At 43.2% G+C, this 10,550-nt stretch overlaps 2 long non-coding RNA genes across 3 annotated transcripts; one reads left to right on the top strand and one right to left on the bottom strand.

Annotated features, from left to right (window-relative positions):
• The first annotated feature begins 3,031 nt into the window (after nucleotides 1-3,031).
• LOC144383650 (uncharacterized) lies at nucleotides 3,032-4,973 on the top strand. 2 transcript variants are annotated; one of them, XR_013451066.1, is made up of 4 exons: nucleotides 3,032-4,199; nucleotides 4,427-4,543; nucleotides 4,634-4,685; nucleotides 4,805-4,973. It is a non-coding gene; the product is annotated as an uncharacterized LOC144383650 (long non-coding RNA). The 2 variants fall into 2 exon arrangements; XR_013451067.1 differs by having other exon boundaries at nucleotides 4,410-4,543.
• Nucleotides 4,974-8,109: 3,136 nt separating this feature from the next.
• Nucleotides 8,110-10,248, bottom strand: LOC144383622 (uncharacterized). Its single transcript, XR_013451047.1, has 2 exons — nucleotides 9,094-10,248; nucleotides 8,110-8,939 (listed from the first exon to the last, which is right to left on the bottom strand). It is a non-coding gene; the product is annotated as an uncharacterized LOC144383622 (long non-coding RNA).
• Nucleotides 10,249-10,550: the final 302 nt, after the last annotated feature.

Raw genomic sequence — 10,550 nt, 5'->3', positions numbered from 1 at the left:
TTATGATGTGATTGGTTTTCTTCTCTCTACAGAGATAGATGGTCAGCCGGGAGCTTTTGATTCAAAGATTTCATTGAGCTCGCAGCAGCCACTTATGAAGCTTATTCTTAAATTGAACCTAGTCTGATGGTCAGAAGACTGTCTGGATTTGTGTATGTCCTCTGTTTATATGCTGCTGTCCCAAATCAACATGTTAACATTTTCCCACTATATTTCAGAAAGTTTTAAAGAAGTTGGGTGAACCCTGTCAGTAATCCGGTATGAGGTCTCTCTTCTGTTTCACTTCCAGTTGCTTCCTTCTTCCGTCCAACCAGCTGCTTTTATTCCACTGGCATTATTTGGATCTTGCTTTTGTGGCCCACTGGTCCCCGGGGTCACTTGTTAGTTTAGGTCATCTTGAGTTTGATTGGAATGAGCCAGAGACAATCGTCCAGAAAGAGGTCACCACGATATATTGAATTTGTTCCTTTGAGGGTTTTTTTTCCCTGTCTCGTGGACAAACAACTTCATTCTCCCTGTGACTGCAGATGCTGTGTCGGTCTCTAGTTATAGAGATTCTGGTTACATGAAATTTACAATCATCATCATCATCATCATCATAAAAAAAAGATGCATTTATATATTGTATGTATATATTAAATGCGGTTTATGAGGCAGACTTTCCTCAAATCCAATTAATTCACTATAATCCCACTGTAACCCCAACCTACGGTAGAGGTTGTTGGTAGGATTTAATCTACCATGGGAAATCACCATCGAAGCCAACCGGCTAAGTTGTTAAGAAGTAACAGTTGCTATATATATATATATATATATAGCTGTGTGGGGATAAACCTTTACTGAAAGAAAGACGCGCTTTGTGAAGGAACCGTTCTTATTTGGTGTTGGTTGCTTTCCCTTTTTTGATTATATATAAACTCAAAAGTCACTAAAAAGTCATTATTTTATATTTAGTCATTTTTCTGTCTGTCCAGGGATACACGGATAACGTGTTTTGTTTCCGATCCCGACAGCCTCCCCTTTCTTTTTGTGCTCGTTCCGTAGTTTTTTGTTTGCATCCAAGTCTAAATCCTTCCCCTCCAACTCCAATACCTCACGGTCAGACCTCACATAAACCCTCGTCTGCCTTTTTTTCCCCCCAGTTCTGTCCAAATCTCTTCCCGCAAGTACATCTTGGTTTCCGCTGCATTTCAATCTGCTCGTTGACAATCTCCCCTCTGAGGAATATTAATGGCATTCATTAAGGATTACCACTGCTGCCACACAAAGCATTTCTTCCATCTGGGCTTCACGAAGCCAGACACGGGCCTTCTTCTCTTATTCCCGTGGTCCATCTGCAACAATTTGGGCCCTCTCAATATTAAATGCTTTATTATAGCGGCACGATTGTTTTATCATCCATCCGCGCTTTGTTTGGATAGCCGGTCCGGCCACACGTGCATGTTAGCACACGTGTGTGTGTGTGTGTGTGTAAGATGAAATTGACGTGCTCCCGTTCTGCAGTCACGTCTTTTGGTTACAATTTATAACACCGTCCCAACCCAGGACGTAGAAATGCAACGCGCTCACTCCGTCACCCCCGGCAGCTCCTTCAGAGCTGTTGCCTTTCATACGCACTGATCACGCCGTCAGCAGCGCTAGCTTCTTTCCGACGGCTCAGCAGGCCCCACGGTGAGATTGGAAAAAATAGCCCCTTAAACTATTGCAATTTTTAAAAAAAGTCTATTTTTACGGGGGCGTTTATATTTCAAATGCCAGCTGCTGCTTATTGACATTCACCCAACAGCTCCGTCCGAGCCGCATGTGTTTACTTCCCAACGTGCACAATTAAGTCACGTGTCAATTTCTGTGGCTTGATGGGTAAAATATCACAGCCTTTTTTCCAATACTTGCCATGCAGCTCTTTGTTTGATGACCTGAATCCCCCAACTCACGCTCAGATCACACAGCGTGCTCATTTTGGTCCGTAAGGAAGTCTTTCATCTCTTGGCGTCGGGTCACCTTCATTTTTCTGTCTGTGCTATAATAGTATTGAATGGTGGTAGAGAATTTATTTTTACATTAGATATTATATATGCTCTCACTTCTCCTGATTAAGTTTGTATTACATGTTGCAGGGCGTTGTTTGTTATAATATTATAGCATACAGGCTTTGTGGTGCTTTTTACTCCATTATAGCAGGATCACATATCTCATGAAAATTTGATGAAGAATGCAATAAAAAATATTTGTGTGTCTGGTCAGCCAGAGCACAGACCAAGCAGCGCAGTGTTAGCAGCTGCTGGGAGCGGCCTCTGTTTGTGAGACAACACAGAGGGACGATTGCTTGTCCAAAAGAACAACAGGAAAATAAGAGACATTATATTTGTCATCACATCTGTATTTCTAAAAAGAAATGTTTCAATTTACGGCTTTTTTTATATGGTCCCGTGCAGCAAACTACCTGCCGGTCGAGCCACACAAGTGACTACAAAGCAATTTGAACAGTTGATTAGCCGTACAAAAATCAATGTAGACTCTGCCTTTATAGTTCAATAACACAAATACTTCGACACCGGGTCGGAGCACATAACATTTATCCTCAAGTGGCAGCACTCATAAATATATTTAGTGCGTCACTGTAAACCTCAATGACCAGACTATCTAGTAGTGTACTCACACACAGGCTTTTCCTCGTGGCGCTGCAGGCACAGCAGGGAGGCGTGAAGCAGTAAACACAAACAAGATAACGTTTGTTTGGGAGTGTCAGAGGTCCATTTAAGGTGATTCTTTGCTGCTGAAATCAATCTCCCATGTTAAAACCTGGATCAGTGTTTGTGTGTGTGTGTTTCAATTTAAGCTCACAAAAGAATTGTTTGTGCGCCAAAGAAATGCAAATAGCGCTTAACTCTTATTGGATCGACCACAGTAGTATATAGCCTCTACTTTTGCGCGTGCATGTGACCTTTGACCTCAGTCACATGCCAGAGGGCGTGCAAGAGGGAACTTTTGGGGGGTAGGAGGGGTGGGGGGGTGGGCATGTGACCGCCGCCATTTTGACCGGAAAAATGCGTCATTGAACTTTTGGGGGGTAGGAGGGGTGTGGGGTGGGCATGTGACCGCCGCCATTTTGAAGTCATGCCCCGGAAATGCGTCATTTTACGAATGGATACGTAAACCATTTTTGACGATGATGTGCTTGGTTTTGATTGGAAATTTGCCATATCAGTGGGTGTTTTATGCGATGGGCGTTAGTTTTGACCGGAAACACGGGACTGTAGGAGGGGTTTCATCATATATATAGATGTGTTATTTGGCGCCTCGATCGAACTTTCCTTTTGGAATGGTTCACGCTCCAGGATTCTTAGTGAAACAGCAGAGGCCTATCCCAGTGTGGTCCCAGTGGCGTCTTCTTCTTCTTCTATTCAAAGGTATGAGAGGCCCCGCCACAAACCAGTGAGACATTGGTTCTTCTGTTCAGATTCACCAATATCAGCTTAATGCATGAACTAGGGGGCTATCTTCTTAGCCAATAGAACACAATTTGTAACCTAACAGAGGAAAGCCCTCAGCAAAACATACATCTTAAGGTTTAACGAGGAGCACATATGCCGACTTAGTGTAGCATTATGTGACACAGTACACAAGCCGGGGGCCAACCCCCAAACGTCTTCTTTTGCTTCTCTTCAATTGTATGAGAGGTCCCACCACAAACCAGTGAGACACTGGTGCTTCTGTTCAGATTCAAAAATAACAGCTTAATGCATGAACTAGGGGGCTATCTTCTTCTTAGCCAACAGGACACACATTGTAACCTAACAGAGGAAAAACCCCTCAGCAAAACATACAGTTTTAACGAGGAACAAGCGTGTCGACTTAGGGTCGCATAATGTACGCAGCACCCAAACGGTGCTAAACCCTAAATAGCTTGAGAGCCCCACAGGGATGGAGAAAAACAGAGTCCTTATGTGGTAAACAGTGAGCAGTTTGTTTAGTTTTAAGCAACATATGAACCCTCACCCCCACTGAGACCCTGGCGTGTGAAAAAACAGGGTCCTTAGTTGGTAATGATGTTGCATTCGGGGGGTATGGGTCTCCTATATAGATACAGCCACGGTTCCCTTCTTGACACCCTGGCAGACTGGTGCATCCTCACATTTAAGACATTTCCAGTGAGAGCCAGATGTACTACAAGGGGGGAGCAATGGACCAGATATGTGGTAAGTACTTATTTCATTGTCAAATATATATATATATATATATATATATATATATATATATATATATATATATATACACACACACACACACACACACACACACATACATTGGTATAAATTAAAAAAATTAAAAATAGAAAGCTTTAAAGATTGTACTATGTCGAGTGATTCATATTTGTTTTTATATATTTATATATATTTTTTTAATAGGTATTTATACCTTTTAGAAATAGATGACAGCGCGCATCCTATACATGGGAGTCTTGAAAAACTGGAAAAGGAGATTGCTGCACTCAGTTGTCTACCAACAACGACTACGTGCCCCAACCAGGGAGCTGGCACAGGTAGGGAAAATGACAGTATGATATAAGCTTTCTATATATTTATTATTTGACGAATCATTCAAATGATTTTATAATTCTATGCTCCCCCAGTGAAAAAAAAAAAAGTACATACGGGTGTCCAGTCTGAGAGACCTTCTACAAGGTATGTGACATCATCCATATATATATATATATATATATATATATATATATATATATATATATATATATATATATAGACATTTGTTTTATAACATGTTTTGACCATGTATGCTTGTACAGCAGGGTGCAGATTGACCGGTCTACACCAACAAAGGACACATGGTACTATCCAGAATGTTTGACTGACGAGGAAATGCTGCAGGCGGTCTGTGACTATGAAGAAGAGAGTACTACAATAGGAGCAACATCGGCAGAGTGTGTAACCCCATTTCAACAAAACAGAGCAGGTGGTGATTGTGCACCCGAGGGACACAGCTAACCCCTTATATGTAGAGTTGATAAATGAAATCAGTGAACTGCGGCGTTCCAACACCGCATTAAAAGAGATAGTAACCGATCTATGTAAGAAACAAGAGGAGGCTAGACAAACACAGGACGCCAACGGCTGTTCCATAAAACAATACCTGATAGCTCAGAATGCATCCAGTGAAGCTATCATAGCTCTACTTACAAATAAATTTTATCCAAGGTGATCTACTAGGCATGGTGTCTATAAGGGGGGGTGTCTAAATAAACAATACAGACGTGTAGTATGCCTCCCCCCAGAAAAGTTTTGAAGAGGGGCACGGGTGATATACATCGATCAGGGGATAACCATAATAATAATGATGATGGGTATAGGGTCCTGTTACAGAATACAGAGAAACAGCTTAAAAGCCTACGTGCACTGGTGGAGAGATCGCGCGTTGATGCTGCTGCTGCTGTTGCATACCCTGCCGAAGCTTTTCATGATGTTGACAGAATTCATTATACGGAACAACATTCATCGTATCTAGATAGCGGCTATGCAGACTTGGTCAGTGTCCTAGACCCAGGGTTTAATACCACAGGCGCAAATAGCCACGTGTTGGATCATGCAGACGGCCCACTTGTGTACACAGACAATGATGCAGGGGCTGGGGGGTGTGTGTTGGCAGAAATATGTGACGACCGGCTGAATCAGATGGGGGCAAATGGAGATGTGGAGCATGAACAGGGTGTTGGGGGGCCTGCTGAGGGTCATGAGGGAGGGTCATGGGAGCAGGCCCGAACAGAAGGGGGGCATGATGATACACTAACAGGAGGAGGGGAGATAATGAGGGGGGGTGAGACCTCCTCAGGCATAGAGGGAAGGACAGTCACCATGAGAGAGATGCCTTCATTCAATGCATTTGAGCTTAGACAAGGGGTTGATTTCAGAAACGTGGATCTTACTGACCTCGAGCAAATCCCCTACATGGTCAGAGAAATAGTGGCGGGTGTAATTGATAGAGCTGTAGAGGCCTCTCCGGCTGGTAGTGTGCTGAACGTTTTGTTACGGGGACCTTCATTGGCTAGTGACATACAAGCTGTTCTACGCGTAAACGAGTCGTACAACTCTGACTTGTTTATGGAGCAAATTGCACAAGTGATACAGAGCAATGATGAGACTATAACGGATGATGAATTGGAATTAGTGATCACCGTAGCTAAAAACAGAAACGGTGGGGGTTATCTAAAATTAGCAAATGTCCCATATGATGTGATATTATCAAAGAAGGGTCGGTTTCTGCACACCCCTGACAATACTGATAATAACCTGTGCTTTTCGCTCTGTTTAGCACATTTTAATCATCCAGACATGTCCCTGCAAGATAAAGTGAGATTTGCAACTCAACTACATAGATCGTTGGGTTTTGGACCAATGCACAAGGTCTCATTCTCCGATGTAGATGCTTTCGAAAGACATCTGGGTGTGAAAATCATAATCTTCCACCATGCAGCAGCAGGTCGTAAACGACTTCAGTGTTTCCAAACCCACGATGCGCCTCATCCCCGGACAGTCTGGTTATATCTACACAATGACCATTATCACCTGATTGAAAACCAGCAAGGCTTTTTTGGGGCAAAACAAGTATGTCAGTATTGCTACCAAGCCTATGAACATCGATTATACCACAGCTGTGAACAGCTGTGTAATGTGTGTTTTACATTAGAGTGTCGTACACAGCTGGGTAAAACACAGAAATGCGGTGATTGTAAACGCATATGTAAGTCGAAATATTGTTTTGATCAGCACAAGCGGCCAGAAAGCGTCCATGCCCTCATCCCCTGTGATGCTATGAAATACTGTGAGGCATGTGGAAAAACATACAAAGCAGGACAAAAAGCGCACAAATGCGCGCCAAAAGTCTGCGTCCACTGTGGTGAGCAACAGTTGGAGAGCAATGATAAACATGAGTGTTTTATTCAGCCTCTTGAAAAGAAAGAGCCGCAAACAACCTACATATTATTTGACTTTGAGACAAGGTTTCATAACGGAAAACACGAGGCAAATTATGTATGTGCTATGGATTTAGAGGGAAAAAAGTTTTGTTTTAGTACTTTGAATTGTGTGGACACCTTTGTGAAGTATTACAGAAGACCTAGATACAAAGGCTACACGTTTATCGCCCACAACGCATCCGGCTTTGACAACTATATTCTGTTGGAATATTTTGTCAAACAAAAGATCACTCCGCAAGTCACCATGAGAGGGAGTCGGGTGATACTGATGTATGACAGGTCATACCGGCAGAGATGGATTGACTCATTCAGTTTCCTTCCCATGCGATTGTCAAAAACCCCCGCTGCCCTAGGGTTCAGTGATGTCGAGAAAGGCTATTTTCCCCACAAGTTCAACACCCGGGAGCATGAGTATTATGTCGGTAAATATCCTGATCCGTCCTACTACGGCTTTGACGATATGAGTGATAGCGATAAAGCGAGATTCATGGAATGGTATAATACCGTTTCAGGAGGAACATTTGACTTCCAAAAAGAAATCGGACGCTACTGTGTTAACGATGTAGAAGTGTTGCGAAAAGCCTGCAGCATCTATCGTGAGACATTCATAGAGTGCACGGAACTTGACCCCTTCTCATTTACCACCCTAGCATCGAGCTGCATGGGGGTGTTCAAAACCCTGTTTCTCCCAAAGGACACAGTTGCTCTAACGTTTGAGGGGGCATACACTGCTCAGAATAAGACGTATTCTGATGTATCGATGCAATGGCTTGAATATGTGGCCCTCACAGAGAATATTGAGATTAAACATGCTCTCAATCACGGTGAACAGCTTTTTGAGCCGTTCTATGTGGATGGCTATAACTCTGTAACAAACACTTGCTATGAATTTGCGGGATGTTTTTTCCACGGATGTGTCAAATGCCACGTCCAGAGCGACATGAACCCTGTTACAAAAATCACCTACGGTAGACAATACAGGGTGTTCATGGACAAAATATATTCTCTACAAAGCAAAGTTTAGACACACTGCCTAACCCTCCCGGATGGGCTGGGTCTAGATAAATCTTCTGTAGAGTCCCTTCCATGATAATACCAAAGTATAAATGCCCGACAGTTCATTCGTTACAACATATTTTATTTCTCTTGTACAACATGTGACAAGCAGATTGATAGTATAGTAGTATTTCGCCCCACTGCAAAAGCAAAAATACATTTTCAGTTATAAAAACACTCAAGAACTTCATTCATTTTCGATTTCATTTTGTTTTTGTTTTTAGCATGTTAGATTGTTTTTACGCATCAATGTCTGTCGCATCATCATCATCATCATCATCATCATCATCGGGTACCTCCCATGCTTCATACGGGTTTGATACTTCTCCCCACAACCTGCCAAGCTTTTTCAGTTGGTTCATTTTGAGTTCATCTTCCCCGATCAGTGTATCATACATTTTCTGGATACTTTCAGCCGCATTGCCTCCAGATTTCAGCTCGTCAAGAAGTACTTCCGCATCCCCCTGGATGCGGTCTGCATCGACCTGAAGGTCATTCATATCCATAAACAGGAGGATGGCGGATATGAAGTTGTCATTCCAGAGCCTTTTCATCAGCGGATCAAAGTGTAGTTCGTAGAACCAGTCACATGGATATAAACACGGATGGTTTTTCTGACTGGGATTATTTGTTTGACAGCCGTAGCAGATCTCTATATTATATTTAACCCAGACCTTGTTCAACAGATGTAGCACCCCGATTCTAAGGTATTCTAGGAACCGTGCAGTATCCTTAAACACCTCGTGAGGTTCACAGAGCTTCTTTTCTTCTTCTTTTTCTTGTGTGGCCGTCGGTCCGGGAGGCGGAGTCTGAGGCGGGGTGTGAACCATCAGAGCTGGAGGTGAAGGAGAAGTGGGCGGGGTCCATCCCCCCTGGGTCCCTGAGATTTCAGAGACTAAACAAAAAATGTTTTTCTTTTTTTATGATTCTGCATGAATTAACATCAGTGACAGAAATATATATATACATATATATATATATATATATATATATATATATATATATATATATATATATATATATATACACACAACATTAGCATAACCCACCTGTCATTCTTTTAGATGATTGAGGGGTGAATTATTTTCGGTCTACACATGGTAGTAGATATACCAGGTTGCACACCGCTCGGTGTATTGTCGTAAACAAGACGTTTTCTAACAGCCCCGTAAGCCTTACTGACGCTGTCTCTCTGGATAGATTTGTCAATCTGACTAAACACTTTTTGCAGAGCGGGCCAGTCACACCACTGAACAAAGAACACGAGGGGGAACCATATATTAAACTCTTCAATGGTAAGAGGGTACGGATGCTCTCTCCATCCTCGGCGGCCTCTTTGAGCTACCACATACTCTCTGTCTTCACAAACGTTTAAAAAAATGAAATCGTCAGGGCGTCTGTTGTACCGATCTGCCATGAGATGGTGTATTTTAGGCCCTGTTGTACTATACCACTGAACAGAGTATAGAGATTCTAGAAAACCTGATTGTTCAAGATCTATGCAGACAATTGATCGAAACTGCTGCCAATCTTTTACAGACATACACCCATGTCGACCCCCCACAGCAGCCTCATCATCAACTGTTTCACCAACACCCCCTCCTAGCTTGTCTTGGGCCTTGATTCTAGAAATCATAGTGACCGTGCCATCATAGTATTTAACATTATACACGTACCCATAAACACCCTCCAGCTCTAGCTCTACAGCCGGCTCTCTAGAAAGACATCCCTCACGCTTTTTCCGGCTCTGGGAAGCATCTACATCTGTATAGCATGGGCTATTTTCTGTAGACATACCTATGTCAGTCTCTGCGGCCTGCTCCATGCAATATGCAGCCCGCATTTTGCAAAGAATCCGTGTGCACAGCAATAGTAGCGGAACCAGCAACAGCAGCAACAGCAGCAGCAACAGCGGATGAGGCCAAAATGAGTGCGTTGGTGGTGGAGGTGAATAACACATCTATATATATGATGAAACCCCTCCTACAGTCCCGTGTTTCCGGTCAAAACTAACGCCCATCGCATAAAACACCCACTGATATGGCAAATTTCCAATCAAAACCAAGCACATCATCGTCAAAAATGGTTTACGTATCCATTCGTAAAATGACGCATTTCCGGGGCATGACTTCAAAATGGCGGCGGTCACATGCCCACCCCACACCCCTCCTACCCCCCAAAAGTTCAATGACGCATTTTTCCGGTCAAAATGGCGGCGGTCACATGCCCACCCCCCCACCCCTCCTACCCCCCAAAAGTTCCCTCTTGCACGCCCTCTGGCATGTGACTGAGGTCAAAGGTCACATGCACGCGCAAAAGTAGAGGCTATATACTACTGACCACAGTGCTGCTGTTGTGCTGAGCTCCAAGCATGACTTGTTTCCTCTATGAGCTATTTGTGGATGCCATAAATTAGCAGGTACAGCTCACGTCTCAGGCTTTGAAACACATGTAAACACACGGCTACATATCGGACGTGGAAAATAGGAGAACCTTTTGACACGCC

The sequence above is a fragment of the Gasterosteus aculeatus genome, chromosome X (genome assembly GCF_964276395.1).
Source record: "Gasterosteus aculeatus chromosome X, fGasAcu3.hap1.1, whole genome shotgun sequence".
Classification (NCBI taxonomy): domain Eukaryota; kingdom Metazoa; phylum Chordata; class Actinopteri; order Perciformes; family Gasterosteidae; genus Gasterosteus; species Gasterosteus aculeatus.
Note: the sequence above shows the minus strand (reverse complement) of the source record. Positions and strands in the feature narration are given on the sequence as shown.